This window comes from Odocoileus virginianus, chromosome 25, assembly GCF_023699985.2.
Source record: "Odocoileus virginianus isolate 20LAN1187 ecotype Illinois chromosome 25, Ovbor_1.2, whole genome shotgun sequence".
Taxonomy (NCBI): Eukaryota; Metazoa; Chordata; class Mammalia; order Artiodactyla; family Cervidae; genus Odocoileus; species Odocoileus virginianus.
In genome coordinates, this window is record NC_069698.1 from 31362704 (window position 1) to 31381299 (window position 18596).

At 37.5% G+C, this 18596-nt stretch overlaps 1 long non-coding RNA gene across 4 annotated transcripts in view; it reads left to right on the top strand.

Moving 5' to 3' along the window:
• Nucleotides 1-18596, top strand: part of LOC110144677 (uncharacterized) — a 111159-nt gene that overhangs the window by 25392 nt on the left and 67171 nt on the right. For all 4 annotated transcript variants that reach the window (XR_011483480.1, XR_011483478.1, XR_011483479.1 and 1 more), the window contains exon 2: nucleotides 15943-16087. This is a non-coding gene — a long non-coding RNA (uncharacterized lncRNA). The remainder of the gene's footprint in view (nucleotides 1-15942; nucleotides 16088-18596) is intronic.

An 18596-nucleotide genomic window follows, 5' to 3' on the forward strand; every position in this document is an offset into this window, starting at 1 on the left:
GATTTTCCTCAGATTTTCAGCAGCATACAATAAAAGTAATATTTTACTGAAGCTTTTTTTTTCACTAGTGACAGTACTAGTGTACGTAACATACAGTTCTTCCAGAAGTGCAAGGCTTCCAGTTTTCTTATGCTGCAAACTTAAAAACTCCGAGCTAAAAATGTCATAATTTAAGTTGACTGATGACTCCTGAAGTCGCATTTTTTATTTGTGAATTAGGGTCAGTGAAAGTGACTACACACCTTAGCTTCTGCCATTAAAATCAACTGACCTGGATTCATATCCTCTTTCTCTACTGTATGTTATCACCAAAGTTGGAAAGAATTGTGCACCTAGATAGCTGAGAACTCTCAACCTTCTTTCTCTCTTATTTAAAAACTATAAACCAGAGATTATTTGCTCTTCAGATGGGGATATATTAATCAATAAGAGTGAAAAACCGTGCCGAAATGAGAGGAGCAGTCAAGAAAATCTCAATATTAGTAGTTTGAAAGTTGCTCGATCGTGTCCGTATATAGTCCATGGAATTCTCCAGACCAGAATAATGGAGTGGATAGCTGTTCCCTTTTCCAGGGGATCTTTCCAACCCAGGGATTGAACCCAGGTCTCCCACATTGCAAGTGGATTCTTTACCAGCTGAGGCACCAGGGAAGCCCAACAATACTGGAATGGGTAGCCTATCCCTTCTCCAGGGGATCTTCCTGACCCAGGAATTGAACCGAGGTCTCCTGCATTGAGGCGGACTCTTTACCAGCTGAGCTACCAGGGAAAAACTTTAGAAAAACAGTCCAGAAATAGATACATCTGGATGGTATTTCCAAAACTAAGAAGTCTCTGAAGTAAAGACATAAAGCCAGAAGATTATTTTGTTGACCTCTTATTCAATGTCAGGTTTCCTTATGACTCTAGGGTACTTCAAATTAATTTTAAAATTATGAATTGAAAGTCTGACACTTAAATTCTTAGCCAGACCTTACTATCAATATATGTGCTTTCCATAATCATGCAGTAGCAGTTCACTAACATTTTTACATACTATAATTTGGATGGAGTATGGCTTTTGGCTTTGAGATGTAGCTTTATAAGGCTGAAACAAGAAAGGAGTCATTTCCATGTTTCAAACAGTGTCCTCACCAGAGAGACTGGGTAGAAGGATGCTAAGAGCACAGGGTTTGGAGCCAGACACCTCTGACTTCACCTCCCAGTGCACAATCTGAGGGAAATTCTTCTAGACCCTGTGAAGCTCAGACGGCCCAGCTTCCAAGATGGAGATTACAGGTCCTTCTTTGCGAGGGCTGTGTGAAAACGAGGTGAAATAGTATGCATTTTATACTTGACAAATAATAGGCATTCATTAATAGTAGCGTATATTCTCCACTATAGTTATTAGTATGTACTTCCTAGTCTTGTGTAATTCAGGAGAAATCTACATCTTCTTAAAGATAATTAGCTAATAAAAGGAGAATGATAATTTTTATTTCATCTTAAGCAATATCTACGTTTTATTCAAGGAATGAAGAGAAGGAGGTAATAGAGGATGAGCCTGGAGATCTCATTTACTAGGTTGGCCATCAATATGAATCAAATTTATCGCTTAACTTTCTTCCTCATTTATTATTGGCATAGACTTCAAGTAAATAATTTAATCATCATATAGAATGTATGAAGTTATATATGAACTGCTTTCCCTGTAGCTGAAGTTTGAATCCAAATATTATTAGCAAAGTAACTCAAGTGGAGCCAATCTATTTTAGACCACTTATAGTGAAGGTTGCTGCCAAACTAATCTTTCCTAAACAGTGAATTTATCAAGTCACTCTCTTTGAATTTATCAGATCTCATCTTTCTTATGTCCTGATTCATCAAATCTAAACTTTCTGCCAAGCTTGAAAGCTTGAATCTCTCTACACTGGCCCTGCACTTTCAAGCCAAATATTCTTAGTTCTTCCCTTATGCTGCTCTCTGCTTTAGGGTGACCTACTCCCTGCCCACAAATAGATTCTTAACCACGCTTTCCCCCCTTCTCATTTCTCATACTGTTCTCTTTGCCTGATGCAACATTCACTAAGACTTCTATCTACTTAGATCCAGCCCGGGATTCATATGTCCATTCATTGCTTTTCCATCATGAGCATTCTCGTGTCTAACAATCCCAAAACTCTCGCAGAAACTTTTACATGGCTTAATTTAGCTCATAACTGAATGTTGAATTTTGTTTACAATATTATTTCATGTGAAATAAAGTGGTCTATCCAATTAGAATATGGAGTCTTTGAAAACTGATTGTCTTACAGTTCTGCATCTCTTACAATCCTTAGTATTGAACATCAAGCTTTGATACCTGTTCATTGATTAGCTATTTAATTATAACTAGAATTTTTATATTTGCCCACATTGTGACTTTACCCATGAATAACATCTAACTTACTCAGTTAATTATGCTACAAGCAAATTAAGATCCTGATTGCAATTTGTGGTTTTTGAAATATTTTTAGAATCTTGGTGTTCAAAGCATGAAATTTGAGGGTGCTGAAGAAAATGCAAATTACATTTTGTTAGACAAAAGCATATTTATAGTATTTTAATTAATCTGAATTATTTAAGAAAAGGAATATATTCCCACTGAGTAAAAGTTCTCTCAGGGATAGGAGTCCCAATTTATGAGGCACAATCAGCTGATTAATCTTTGTGTGTGATGACTTTTAAGCACTGCTGTAGTTAACATCTGTCTTGAGAATTTTAGAGCAGTGAGAGAAAATAAGCCAGCTTCTTTTACTGGTTTATAATACTATAAGGGAAATTTTTCGTATTTTTATGTCATCATGGCTTACCTTCATTTTCTAAGACAAAATCCTAACTTAATGTCTTCAAAAAATTTGTTTTACACTTTTTTTTTTAAATCATTGTCATTAACTATTCTAGTATTATGTATTTTCGAATAGCAAAACTTGTTACAGTATTTTGCTAGAGTGGTACGGTATACTTTAACTTTCAGTAGGATATTACATTATACAAAGCAGGCTTCATGTACTTATATTAGGTGGCATTAGCAAAATTGTCTTGCTAGCCCAGATTTTGTTTCCAGATTCAGAGGGAAAATGCACTCCACTGACTTATCATCTTTTTAAAATATGAATCTCTCATTGTGCTCATGGTGTGAAATTTTAATGGTTTAGTGACGATCTGGGCAAACAGGATACAGAGTGAAGGAAGTATTATTTTGAAGGCTTGAACAGTGAAATATACAGTGACCAGCAGGTGTCGCTGTTACACAATGTAGTTGAGATTCTGGAGTTGGTTTTTTTTTTCCCTAACATTGACCCTATTTTACATCTAACCAAATCGTTTTCAATTTTTTATATTTAAATTTCCTTTTCGTCTTCCATACCACTTAAAGAAAACTTTACTCCTTACATCTTTAATCTTGGCCCTAATTTTTATTTTCCTTAATATGCTCTATCCAAAATTCATCTTTAGTGCCCGACTTCTGCCTTCTTTCTCTGTTTGTCTTGTACATTTTTTTTAGAATGAGAATCGGATTAAGATCTTTAGAAGCCCTCAGCACTGAAAAGATTGTGTATCGCATCTTCAAGTATGTAATTAAATCAAAATACAGTAGAATGTAAAGTAATGGTAAGGAAGCTTGACTAAATTGCTCTTTAAAAAAAATTAACTGTAAGTTCAATAATAACTACAGCAATATGGCTATGTTTCCTTAATATATCAAATACATTTTTTTCTTAAAATTTTAGGTCTATGTTGAGGGATTTCTAAATTAGGTCTGTATTATATAAAATCCTATCATTGTGTAAAAGAAAAGGCCAAGATGAAACCTAAAATTGGGCAAAGGCCTCAGCCAGGAATTTTCATGGACCAGACAAACTGGAGTGGATAAGGGGGGACCGGGGAAAGCCATCTAAAAGCAGAGGAGGGGTAAATGCGCACTGCCAAAGGGAGTGTATTTTGTGCATTCCTTCAGATGAAAATCTAACATTTATCCATTATTTATTATGTTCTAAACTTTGATAGCTCAGTTGATAAAGAACCCGTCTGCAGTCCAGGAGACCTGGTTCAATTCCTGGGTCGGGAAGATCCCCTGGAGAAGGGATAGGCTTCCCACTCCAGTATTCTTGGGCTTCCCTTGTGGCTCAGCTTGTGGAGAATCTGCCTGCAATGTGGGAGACCTGGGTTAGATCCCTGGGTTGGGAAGATCTGCTGGAGAAGGGAAAGGCTACCCACTCCAGTGTTCTGGCCTGGAGAATTCCATGGAGTGTCGTCCATGAGGTTGCAAAGAGTCGGACACGGCTGAGCAACTTTCACTTTCAAAGTTTGTATGTTTCTCTCATTTTTTTCTTACTATAGCCCCAATCAGTGCTGTGATGAACATCACACTGACATGAATAAACTGAAGCTTAGAGACAAGCTTTGAAAAGTTCTGCAATGAGGTTTGTTAGCATTCTTAACTCCTGTAGGTTTTTAGAAGGCAGTTGGATATGGCTTTTCCTGTGGCTCAGGTGGTAAAGAATCTGCCCACAATGCAGGAGACCAGGGTTTGTTTCCTGGGTCGAGAAGATCCCTTGGAGAAAGGAATTAGCAACCCACTCCAGTATTCTTGCCTGGAGAAATCCATGAGGATCCTGGTGGGCTACAGTCCCTGGGGTCACCTCACAGAGTCAGATGCGATTGACATTTGACTATATATATATATATATATATATATATATATATATTTAACTTAAAATTTTGCATATTTTTTGGCTAAGGTTTAAAGACATAAAAGTAAATAGGTGCAAAATATACCTACAAGGTTTTTTTTTTTTTAAGGGACTTTTATAACATTGAAATTCTTAATGTTACAGAATCAGTTTTCCACAAAAGTTTGTATCCAGTGAGGTTTCTTGGGCATCTCCAGAGGGATGGGAAGCTGATCTGATGGGGATCAAATTAGGAAGAAGGAAGAGGGAGGAAGCACAGTTACTGTCCTGTGGCTGTAACAGATGCCCTCACAACTCTAGCAGACATTACCACTGTTGGGATTAGCAATCTCTAGCATTTTCTTTCCACATTTAATTTAAAGTTCCAGTTAGGAAGGCCCAGGAGAGGGCCTCTCACTGACCAGATTTAAGTTATATACCAACATCTGGTTGTTTAACCAGGAGAGATCATGTCTTTCCTTGGGCTTCTGTAATAAAGACAGTCTCCTAGAATTTTTCTCCCCTAAGACTTAAAACAAGGTAAAAGAGTTATTTCCAGAAGAGTTACTTCACTCTTCAGAAATTAGGAAGCTATTGGGGAGAGGGAATGAGGCTAGGAAGATTAAAAATTAAAAACAGGCAAATGAACATAGGCTACTTTAAAAAGGAAATATCCAGCAGTGGAGGATTGATGGATTCATTATATCAGTCTAATTCAAATGAAGTTGTTGAAAGACTATTTCTTGATACTGAATGATAATCATGATGTACTGATAAATTAAAATAAAAACAATATGTAATGTATTAATCTTCTCTTGCAAAAACATATACAGAGTCATAATATGCATTTCTTTATTTGGAATTAGGAAACACTAATTCACAGTTAGTGGAACTTAGTACTTTCCTAAAATTCCCATCAGCTTTTTCTTTTGCTTAGTAGTTGTACTTCCTGTTCTCGTGACTTCTTTAACAGATCTCCTATCACTGATCAGTTCCAGTTAATCTTGAGTGAAGAGTGTGGGGTGTGTGTGTGTGTGTGTGTGTGTGTGTGTGATCTTTTAGAATTATAACTTTTCCCTTCCCTTTGTCCTTTGGTTTATGTGTTTCTGTGTCTGTGTAAATAGGTGCAGAGGCCGATTAAAACCATGTGGACTGAGCCAGGGAATAATTTGAAAATCATTGAATAAAAATGATTATCATATCATTTGAAATAATTGGAAAATTTGGGTGGTTCTAATTTCTTTCCTTATTTCATAAATTTATATTACTTTCTCTATGAGGAAGAAGTAATCATAATATTTACTGAACTTTATTGAAGGAGTACTGAGACAATGAATAAGAATATTTTTAAATGTGTTTTAGGAAAATTTTACTATAAAAGCACTAGATAGTAATGATAAATTTCACTTGTAAAGACCACTCATTTTCCAGCATCTAATTTATAGCCATTTTTTGAAATATCATTTGATCTTGAAAGCACATCTGAAAAGATCTTGAGACAGAATCTAACGATCATGTGGGATCATGCCGTTGCTTGTTGAATGGCTCTTCTAAGGCTGGACTACTAATCACTGTAATGCCTCATCATTTAATTTTCATTCCCATCGTCCTAACATGTGACTTGTAGTTGTCTAGGTGTCCGATTAGTGTAAAGAATTATCTGTTTGGAGTAAATGTAATTTTGAGCCTTCTTGCTCTCCCTGCTCAGCTGAGAATGATCTGATTCACACAGACTTCTTTAGTGCACTGTAAGTTGTTCCACAAGTTACAGCTGAGCATGTTTTGAAGTTAGATTATAATGTCAATGAGGTCAGGGATATAGACTTTATAGTCCAGTTAGTTTTGTTGTGTTCCTATCCCCAGTGCCTTAATTCCATATAATCATTTGTCAGATACCTACTCCAGGAGAAGTGGGTTGAAGTTTTCCTTTGGATTAGCAGAGATCAAGTACCTGTAATAGAAAAAGGAATCAAGATGCACATTAACTTTCTTGTGGGAAGCTCAAAGCATTTTGTGCAACAAATTATTCAATAATTTTGAAAAAAAAATTGCAAGAAAATCCTTTTCTTGAAAAAGTTAATGACTAAGAAGTGGCAATTTAAGTTGTTAGAACATTTTAGAAACAATTTAAGAATAAAAAAAAATCTAGGAGTTCTTGAAATCTCATTTGGGCCATATATATATTCCTTTGTCTGCCTGGAAGCAAGACAGAGGCAGCCATCCTAGGAGTTTTCTCTCTCTTCCTTTATAATTCTCTCATACTTCCCTAATAATACATTACAGGAAAATAGATTCCTGTTTTTGTTTTGAACAGTTGCGATTAAAATAATGAAGAGGAATTAAATAGATTTTCACTCATTTTTGCATGTATGTTTCTTACAGTGTTTCAGTTTATCATTTTTTTCAAATTGCATTTTTTAGGAACATGGTAAAATGAAATCACAGAGCACATATGTTATATACTTGAAAGTATTTACTAGTTTAAGCTGGGCACTTAACCAATAATGTGTAACTATATGTTTCTATTCCAACTGTATTAATTAATATGTATATAAATGTATTAAAATAATTTGTACCACCTTGAGTATGAATGAAATATTGGAACAAAATATATTTTGAATACTTTTTTATTTTATTTAATTTGGAACATACTTTGTAGACTATAGCCTGCCAGGCTCCTCTGTCAAAGGAATTCTCCAGGCCAGAATTCTGGAGTGGGTAGCTATTCCCTTCTCCAGAGGATCTTCCCAACCCAGGGACTGAACCCAGTTCTTCTGCATTGCAGGCAGATTATCATCTAAGCCACCAGGGAAGCCCAAGAATACTGGTGGATTGAACCCAGTTCTGCTGCATTGCAGGCAGATTCTTTACCACCTGAGCCACTAGGGAAATCCAAGAATACTGTTGTGGGTAGCCTATCCCTTCTCCAGGGGATCTTCCCAACACAGGAATTGAACCGGGGTGACCCAGGGATTGAACTGGGGTCTCCTGCATTGCAGGTGGATTCTTTACAAGCTGAGCTACCAGGGAAGCCCATTTTGTAGATAATTTCTGCAATCCTTATTCTTTGCCACCACATAAAATCCCTTCTTTCAGTTATAGTAGTTTGTATTTCAGTGTGGAAATAGGGAATTAATAGGTATACTTCTTAAATTTCAATATGTAACAGGTAAGGAGGATGATTCCAGAAGGACTTCTAATTAAAATAAACAAATATGTGATTCTCCTCCTTTTGCAAACATGGATAAAATAATTTGTGAATGCACAAATGAGTTCAAAAGAAGAAAGGGAAGTGCCTAGGTGCCAACACTCTAGAGGCAAATGATCATTACAGTGCTAAGTGCACTAATTCACCATGCAGTTTATGGAGATCTCAATTCTTGTAGAAACCAATGAGCTGAATTTTAAGATTCATGTGACAAATGGACATGAGGCCTGGGATCTTATGAGCCTTTTGAGCCAAGATCACTACAAAAGCCAAGACCCTTGAAGAGCTATGCTATTGAGAGAAATAATATAATAAGGGGAAAAAATCCATATCCAGCAACAAAGGAGCTTTCTCTGAGACCTGAGTGAAAGTAAAAGTGAAACACAGCAACAATAGTATTTTCTGAGAAATCAGAATCCCTAGTTAATCATTTTACAAGTTAAGAAGTCAAATTTATACTCTATAGCTGACCCTGAAACTCCAAAATGAGAGATTAACATAAAAATCAGCCCCATGTGGGGATACTCTTGACTATCTTGTAGAAGCCTTTGCAAAATCACCCTGGAATTAGACTACATAATCGAGGTCACACAGAAATCCACACAAAAATGACAAAACGCAGGAGATGACTGATGAGAGGAGCAGAATCTCCAGGACTTTGTTTAATAGAACAATCTAAAAAGATTGAAAAAGAAATTACTTGAAATCATGAAAGAAATGGAAACAAAAAGAAAAAATATGATTTTAATAAAAAATGTTATATAATTATATTTAATATTATATATAAATAATAAAAGTTTATAATAATAGTAATATAATAAAATAATAATACCAAATTGAACTTTTAGGAAAAAATGCACTCCCTTGTTTATAATAACAGACAGGTAAAAGAAACAATTCACTAGAAAACTATAGCAATCTTGAACTAGTATGCACTGATGATATAGTCTCAAAATATATGTGTTTATTTCCATTTTTGTGTCACATATAATGAAGAATTTTAAGCCCCATTCAGTTAATAATATGTTAAGCCAATGAAACATTAATCAGACTGTAGAAGACTTGAGCATTTCAATTAACCTTCTTAACCCATGGAATTTTATAGAACCTGTATTCAATATTTTAAAAATATATGTTCTTTTCAAGAAAACATGGAAAATACAAAAATTATGTTCTCATCATGAGAAAGTCTTAAAGGTGCAAGTACATCAATATTATGCAGATAATATTCCCTGACCAGGTAAACAAATAAAAATAATGAGGTAAATAAAAATTAATACCTTTAATACAAAAATAGAATCAAAATACTTTATACATTAGGAAATTATCACATTTCTAAATTATTCGTGGGCCAAAGTAGAAATCAAAATGTAAATTAGAAAGTATTTAGTACTGGATAACAATGAATACATTACATAACAAAACTTGCCAGATGCTACTTAAACACTAAAGGAAATATTTGAGCTTAAATTCATTTGAAAAGGAATCAGGGTGATTAAAAATAATTGAGGCATTCAACTAAAGAAGTTAGAGAAATTAGAGAAAACTAAAATAGAAAGCAGCCTCATAGGATATAATAAAGATTAGAAAGTTAGTGAAATGAAATAGAAAAGAATAATAAAGACCATCAAAAGTCATATACTGAGTTCTTAGATTTACACAGGTTTGTTTATATGAGTTCTAATGTTTTCTTCTTTTCTCTTTTTGATCTATCTTTGACATTGTATTAGTTGCACATTATTATAAAAGCTATTGTAAGCAAGACAAAGAAAGCATTCCAAACCAGTAGAACAAGGATGGACTATCAATAAATGGCACTGTAATGTTTCCATAGCTATACCTATAAAACTTCTCACCATGTACAAAAATATGTTCCAAGTATATTATATACTACAAATAAAAAACTAAACATTTTTTAAAGAAAAAGTTTTTATGGTATTGGAGTAGAAAATAATTTTGTAAACAAGACAAGCAGAAACTGTGAAAGAGTAACAAGCATATTCAAATGCCTTCAACTTCATTGAGGAAATGCAAACATTAAAACCATAATGAGCTCTTTTCTCCCACTAGAGTATCTAAAAGAACTGACATACCAAGTGTATATTGTTGCCCTGCTTATTTAACTTGTATGCAGAGTACATTATGTGAAATGTCAGGCTGGATGAATCACAAGCTGGAATCAAGATTGCCAGGAGAAATATCAATAACCTCAGATATGCAGATGATATCACTCTAGGGGCAGAAACTGAAGAGGAACTGAAGAGCCTCTTGATGAAGGTGAAAGAGAAGCATGAAAGAGCTGGCTTAAAACATTCCAAAAACTAAGATCATGACATCCGGTTCCATCACTTCATGGCAAATCAATGGGGAAAAGGTAGAAACAGTGATAGACTATTTTCTTGGGCTCCAAAATCATTGCAGGTGGTGACTGCAGCCATGAAATTGAAAGACGCTTACTCCTTGAAAGAAAAGCTATGACAAACTTCACAGCATATAAAAAAGTGGAGCCATCACTTTGTCAACAAAGATCCATATCAGTTCAGTTGCTCAGTTGTGTTCGACTCTTTGCAACCCCATGAACTGCAGCACACCAGGCTTCCCTATCTATCGCCAACTGCCGGAGTCTACCCAAACCCATGTCCATTGAGTCGGTGATGCCATCCAACCATCTCATCCTCTGTTGTCCCCCTTTCCTCCTGCCCTCAATCTTTTCCAGCATCAGGGTCTTTTCAAATGAGTCAGTTCTTCGCATCAGGTAGCCAAAGTATTGGAGTTTCAGCTTCAACATCAGTCCTTCCAATGAACACTCAGGACTGATTTCTTCTAGGATGGACTGGTTGGATCTCTTTGCAGTCCAAGGGACTCTCAAGAGTCTTCTCAACACCACAGTTCAAAAGCATCAATTCTTCGGTGCTCAGCTATCTTTATAGTCCAACTCTTACATCCATACATGACCACTGGAGAAACCATAGCCTTGACTAGATGGACCTTTGTTGACAAAGTAATGTCTCTGCTTTTTAATATGCTGTCTAAGTTGGTCATAACTTTCCTTCCAAAGAGTAAGCGTCTTTTAATTTCATGACTGCAATCACCATCTGCAGTGATTTTGGAGCCCAGAAAAATAAAGGCTACTCCATTTCTTCTAAGGGCTTCTTGACCACAGTAGTAGATATAATGGTGATCTGATTTAAATGCATCGATTCCAGTCAATTTTAGTTCACCGATTCCTAAAATGTTGATGTTTACTATTGCCATCTCCTATTTGACCACTTTCAATTTGCCTTGATTCATGAACCTAACATTCCAGGTTCCTATGCAATATTGCTCTTTATAGCATCATGCTTTATTTCCATCAACAGTCGCATACACAACTGGGTGTTGTTTTTGCTTTGGCTCCTTCTCTTCATTCTTTCTGGAATTATTTCTCCACTGATCTCCATAGCATACTGTGCACCTACTGACCTGTGGAGTTCATCTTTTAGTGTCCTATCTTTTTGCATTTTCATGCTGTTCATGGGGTTCTCAAGGCAAGTATACTGGTTTGCCATTCCCTTCTCCAGTGGACCACATTTGTCAGAACTCTCTACCGTGACCCGTTCATCTTGGGTGGCCCTAAACAGCTTTGCTTACAGTTTCATTGAGTTAGTCAAGACTGTGGTCCATGTGATCAGATTGGTTAGTTTTCTGTGATTGTGGTTTTCATTCTGTCTGCCCTGATGGATAAGGATAAAAGGCTTATGGAAACTTCCTAATGGGAGAGACTGACTGAGGGGGAAACTGGTCTTGTTCTGATGCAGCAGGGGCCATGGTCAATAATTCTTTAATCCAATTTTCTGTGGATGGGTGGGGTGTGCTCCCTCCCTATTTTATATAGATATATAAAAGTGTATAACTTTTATATACCCTCCCAAGTATATAGATATATAAAAACTCATTGATCTATACACTGAAGATTTGTACACTTTATATTTCATGAAAAAATTAAAACCAAAATCTTTTTTCATTGGTTTCACTAAAAAACTAAAAATACAAGTGACAAAAAAGGTGACAATATTTGCAACTATGTAAGCTGAGAAGACTGGTATCAAAATTCTATAAAGAACTCCTAAAAATTAAAAAAAAAAAAAAAAAGCACAAGCAATTCTGGAACAAATAGGCAAAATACTCAAATGGGCAATGATTAGCCAGGGACCATCAAACTGAAAAGCTGTTCAAACTAACTAGTAATTATGAAAGTGCAAATTAAATTGAAATATTTATAGACTGTCAAGAATTCACTTGCCAATGCACAAGACGTGGGTTCTATGCCTGAGTTGGGAAGATCTCCTGGAGAAGGAAGTGGAAACTCACTCCAGCATCCTTGCCTGGATAATGTCATGTCCAGAAGAGCCTGTCAGGAAACAGACCATGACTTAGTGAATAAACAACAACAATCCTAGAATGGTTTCTTCTAGGAACAGTACAGTAACTGGGACCAGAATCATCTAGCAGCTTCTCATTAATCTGTCGCCCCTGAGCTGGCAAGACTCTAACAGCTGAGGCTTTTCATGCATCTCTCTCTGTGTTCTCCTTGTTTCTTTTCAGTATAGTGACTTCAGACAGGTTGGAATTCTCACATGGTCATTCAGAGCTCTGAGTCCATGTTCCAAGAAACAGCTAGGTGGAAGTCTTATCTCTTTGTGACCGAGACTCAAAATCCATGTAGCATCACTGATGATTCTGTTGTTTCAAAGAGTCACCAAAGTCAGTCTATATCCAAGGGGAGAAGATTTAGACTTTGCTTCATGATGAGAACACTGTCGAAGAACTTGCTGACCTGTTTTAAAATCGCCAGAACTGGAGTCTGAACTGTGGCAATTTTGTTGCAGGAAGGGGGACCCCTTCCAGGGCCTGAAACTGGGCTCTCATCTAACACTCAGAAATGAATTGTCCGAGGAGACACATGTGCTGACAAAGCAAGAGATTTTATTGGGAAAGGGCACCCGGGTGGAGAGCAGTTGGGTAACTGCTCTGTCACATGGCTTGCAGTCTCGGGTTTTATTGTGATGGGATTAGTTTCTGGGTTGTCTTTAGCCAATTATTCTGACTCAGAGCCCTTCCTGGTGGTGCATGCCTTGTTCAGCCAAGATGGATGCCAGAGAGAAGGATTCTGGGAGGTGGTCGGACATGTGGTGTCTCCTTGAGACCTTTCCCAAACATTCCGGTTGGTGGAGGCTTATTAGTTCCGTGTTCCTTACCAGGACCTCCTGTAGTAAAACAACTTATGCAAATGGTTACTATGGTGCCTGGCCAGGGTAGGAGGTTTTAACCAGTGTGCTCCCCCTAACAATTTTATTTTATGAGGTAAATTCCTAAAATCCATTGGCTTAGAGAAAGACATCTGGTGGCGCCCTCTACTTCTGACAGCAGCCTTGTGGCCATTCTCACAAATAATTCTACAGATAGTCTCCTTTTCTGTACTTAAAGAGGGAAAATGCTCATCCTCAAAGTCCTCAAAACTTTGTCTCTCCTCCTCTAAGCCTACAGCACTCCCCAGGGACTGTTTTCTATGAGCTCAAAGCTGTTTCCATTCTGAACTGGGGATAGAGTTTTTATAATAAAAATATTGTTTTTCTTGTTGTACTTTGCTCTTTCATCAATATTTACCTTGAATTATAGTGTCACTCATTATTGTGCTGAACACTTTTTGGCTTCTTATTCAGCATCTGGGTCTCTGGAGTGCATATGGGTCTCTGGAGTGCACTTCCTTTCTTCAAAGCCAATGACAGAGGAAAGAATATAAATATCAGCACCATTGTTATCATACTGCATAGACAGTTGTGCCTGAAATAGTGCTCCTAAATGAAAACAAACTAAATACTGCTTACCTCAAAATGGTGTGCACCAGGCCTTAGGGAGCATGCTGATCAACTATTTTTGTTTCTCCTACTGTCTCTTTGAACTACTCAGTGAAGTAGTTCAATTTTTTACCCTATATGCTATCTCAGATTCATCTCCTAATTCTATTCTTTCTGAGTATAAAAAAGCTCATTCTTTCAAACTTAAAAACTGCCTCACATCAGTGACAGTTTCCATCCATTATATTGATACATTTAGAGCTAAATCCTACATTTAGAGGTAAACAACCTCTCTCAGCTCTGGCGTGGTCAACAGGTAAGCCACAATGTGGAAGAGGTGAGGGCTCTGTTGGAGTTTTCTCCCCTTTCCTGCGTTGAGCTTTGCTCTCTCCTCCTCTGGGTTGTCTCTGGCTCTTCAAGGTTGGGAGGAGTAGGGAAGAAGGTGAGGAGGAGGAATACATGGGTACACTTCACTTTTGGGGTTTGAGGGTACTAGTGTTACACTCTTCCTCCTTGTATTCCTGTCACTGTTCTCATCTGAAATCTTCCTGACCTTTGTACACAACTAAGACATTTCACGTTGAGTAATTTGTGAAATGATAGATTTAAGGAAGTAGAACTTCTAGGCCCTGTGGACACGGTGCTCTCTAAGCACCTGGGAGTTTAGATAAACATGAAAGAGAGAAGAAAGCACAGGGTAAATTTTTTTTTAATTAAAATGTTTTAAAATGGAGTATAGTTTATTTACAATGCTGAGTTAGTTTCTGCTGTACCTCAACACGAATCAGCTATATATATATATATATATATATATATATATATACACACACACACATATTCTCCTCCTTGATCCCCCACCCCCATCCCACCCCTCTAGGTCATCACAGAGCACCAGGCTGAGCTCCCTGTGTTAATATGGCAGCTTCTTTACTAGTTATCTGTTTTACACATGTCAATGTATGTATGTCAATACTACTCTCTCAATTTGTGTTACCCCTCCTTCCCCTGCTATGTCTACAAGTTCTTTCTCTATGACTGCACTTCTATTTCTGCCCTGCAAATAGATTCATCTATACCTTTTATCTAGATTCCATATATATGTATCAGTACATGATATTTGTTTTTCTCTTCCTGACTTACTCTGTATGACAGATTCTAGGTTCTGACCACCACCACCCCCACCACCCCCACCCCCCACTGAAAATGGGTTTGGATCACTGAGATATTGTGTTCTCGAGTAAAAGAATAATGGGTCCCTAGAGGAGAGGAAGCACAGGTCATGAAGAGTGGAGCCTGAGTAAGCCAGCCCAGGGTGCGGAAGTTGTGCACACGGCCTGGACCCACAATATTCTGCTTTCTGTCAGCTCTGGGCTCCCTCAGTCATGGGCATAGTTTAATCTGGCTTCTGCTTATTTCCTCTTTCATGTAAGAGAAAAGATCATAAAATATGGTGAGAATTCATCATTGCCAAGTTTTATGTGATGCCTAAACTTAATGAGTAACAAAATATTTTTTACAAAACTTTTACACAATTAGAAGCAAGGCTTAAACGCAAATTTCCCAAGAACAATTATAACGATTAAAGTCATTCATAGTCAAATGTCAACCATTAATATGCAATCATCCTTTGAAACGATGGTGGAAGGAGAGAAAGGCCACTGGACTTCTGACTTCCCGATGGGTGGGAGAATACAACGTCTAACATCTAGGTTGGAAAATGACTCACAGATGTTTAAGGAGACCAAGACTGGCTCCTTTTACCACAACTGCCTTTGGAGAAGTAAAACCTTTTTTTCTGAGATATGTGATATTTTACATGGTTCATGCCCCCAAATGTTTTGTCTCAAAGTACACAGAAAAGGACTTAAAAGGAACAGGGGATCTGGATTCCCTGTGGACTGTAATTCTGATTCTGAAGAACACACGCAGTTGCTCAACCACACTGCTGGATTGAGAAATGAGGTCTTGAGAATTAACGGAAGAAGTGCTTTTGAGATAATAGAGCTTTGCAGTGTTCCATCGCCTGCAGGGGAACAGCAGGATAGATGGCTTTCCTCTACAGGACTAAACCTCTAAAACCCAACCATGATGGAACTGAGGCTTTGGAGTTGTTTCAGGGGAATGCTATAAAAAGTAAAACTCCTGTCACAGTTCACATCACTTAAGGATTGACATTACTTGTGTGCATTTGTTTTTTATTTAGTTTTGGTGACGTTGGTACCTATCACTGGAGGGATCGCACCTTCGTATCAGGAGAAAAGTAGAGAGGTGAAGTTACTACGTGAAGAATTTGGCCAGATTTCCAGCTCCTGCATCCATTAGCACAAGCATTTCATTCCAAGAAGCTGGTAAGGCACTGACAGTGCTGAGAAACTGCTTTTTAAATAACTTTGGAGTAATTTGTTCTTTTTTTTTTAAATGTCCAGACTTTTCATGATTATTGGTTTCTTTGTTATTTGTGATTTCATTAAAATTTTCTAAGTTTGCAGATGTTGCAGCTCACTTAAACTTCTGAATTTTTTCACCTTCAAGTCAGGCCTCTTCTAATGTTTACTTACCTGACGGAAAAGCCAGACTTTAATTTAAGGGACATTGTCTTTTGTACTCACCTCTGTTGCCAGAGCTGTTTTTGGTGGTTCTGTGGCCTTGGTCTGCTCTGGTCCCTGGATCCTGGCATAAATCTGTCTTGGATACCATTCTCAAGTAGTATTTTTTCCCCCCCAACTCAATAAATAGGTATGGAAACTGGTGGTATTCCTATGTTTAGCACTAGGTGAGAATGTATATGATTTGGGAACCCCAAAATAGAATTTTGAAACAAAGATAGATAGTGGTAGAAGTGGCAGATGAAATTACATAGAGTCCTACCTGATGCCCCTTTAAACAATGAAACAATTAAAATCATTATCCTCTTATTAGTTTTTGAAGGGGAAACCCGCTTCACTATTTGTTGTTTGGCTGTGATTTGTGGTTACCTAAAAAGACAGAGATTCTCATTCTTCATTTAAGGTAAGACTATAGTTGGAATAGTTGGAAAGAATAAGAAAATGGTTAGAGTATATTAACAAATCAATCATTTGGAATAAATGTCCAAACATGATAACTAGGAGATCTCCTGGAATCATCCAGATAACCTTTCCAGGATTCCACTTCTTGTTATGATGACTTGGCCTCATCAATTTGAGAATGTTACCAAACAAAACAAACAGGCATGAGAATGACTGTAGTAAAGCAAGTTCTTTGTGTTACAGTTGTCACCTGTTTTATTAAAATCAGTAGAAGTAAAATTATGCTGAATTAAGTCTCTTTAAGATAGAATTATGAAAGGTGTTCTGTCTACTTGGTTTTTACTTCCTTTTGAGAATAGATTAGTGATCCTAATAGTTAGCAAAGATCTACCTGATCTGGGTTCCCTAGAAAAATAATTGTAAGATTTTCAGTTCAGCTCAGTCTCTGTCATGTTCAACTCTTTGAGACCACATGGACTGCAGCATGACAGGCTTCCCTGTCCATTACCAACTCCTGGAGCTCGCTCAAACTCATGTCCACAGAGTCAGTGATGCCATCCAACCATCTCATTCTATGTCTTCCCCTTCTCTCCTGTCTTCAATCTTTCCCAGCATCAGGGTCTTTTCCCATGAGTCAGTTCTTTGCATCAAGTGGCCAAAGTGTTGGAGTTTAAGTTTCAGCATCAGTCCTTCCAATGAATTTTCAGGACTGATTTTCATTTCCTTGCAGCCCAAGGGCAATGGCAAGCCACTCCAGTACTCTTGCCTGGAGAATCCCATGGATAGAGGACCCTGGTAGGCTGCAGTCCATGGGGTCGTGAAGAGTTGGACATGACTGAGCAAATTCACTTTCACTTTTCACTTTCATGCATTGGAGAAGGAAATGGCAACCCACTCCAGTGTTCTTGCCTGGAGAATCCCAGGGATGGGGGAGCATGGTGGGCTGCCGTCTCTGGGGTCGCACAGAGTCGGACATGACTGATGCGATTTAGCAGCAGCAGCAGCAGCAGCAGTCCAAGGGACTCTCAAGAGTCTGCTCCAACACCACAGTTCAAAAGCATCAATTCTTTGATGCTCAGCTTTCTTCATGGTCCAACTCTCGCAACCATACATGACTACTGGAAAAACCATAGCTTTGACTAGACAGACTTTTGTCGGCAAAGTAATGTGTCTGTTTTTTAATATGCTGTCTTGGTTGGTCGTAGCTTTTCTTCTAAGGAGCAAGCATCTTTTAATGTTATGGCGTCAGTCACCACCTGCAGTGATTTTAGAACCTGAGAAAATAAAGTCTCACTGTTTCCGTTGTTTTTCCATCTATTTGCCATGAAGTGATGGGACCGGATGTCATGATCTTAGTTTTCTGAATGTTGAGCTTAAGCCACTTTTTCATTCTTCTCTTTTACTTTTGTCAAGAGGCTCTTTAGTTCTTCTTTGCTTTTTGCCATAAAGGTAGTGTCATCTGCATATCTGAGGTTATTGATATTTCTCTCAGCAATCTTGATTCCAGCTTGTGCTTCATCCAGCCTGGCATTTTGCATGATGTACTCTGCATGTAAGTTAAATAAGTGGATGACAATATACAGCCTTGACATACTCTTTTCCCAATTTGGAACCAGTCCATTGTTCCATGTACAATTCTAACTGTTGTTTCTTGACCTGCATACAGATTTCTCAGGAGTCAGGTGAGATGGTCTGGTATTCCCATCTCTTGAAGAATTTCCCACAGTTTGTTGTGATTCACACAGTCAAAGGCTTTGGTGTAGTCAATAAAGCAGAAGTAGATGTTTTTCTGGGACTCTCTTTTAAAATTTTGTGTGTAACATGGTACTTTGTGTTATACACAAAATTT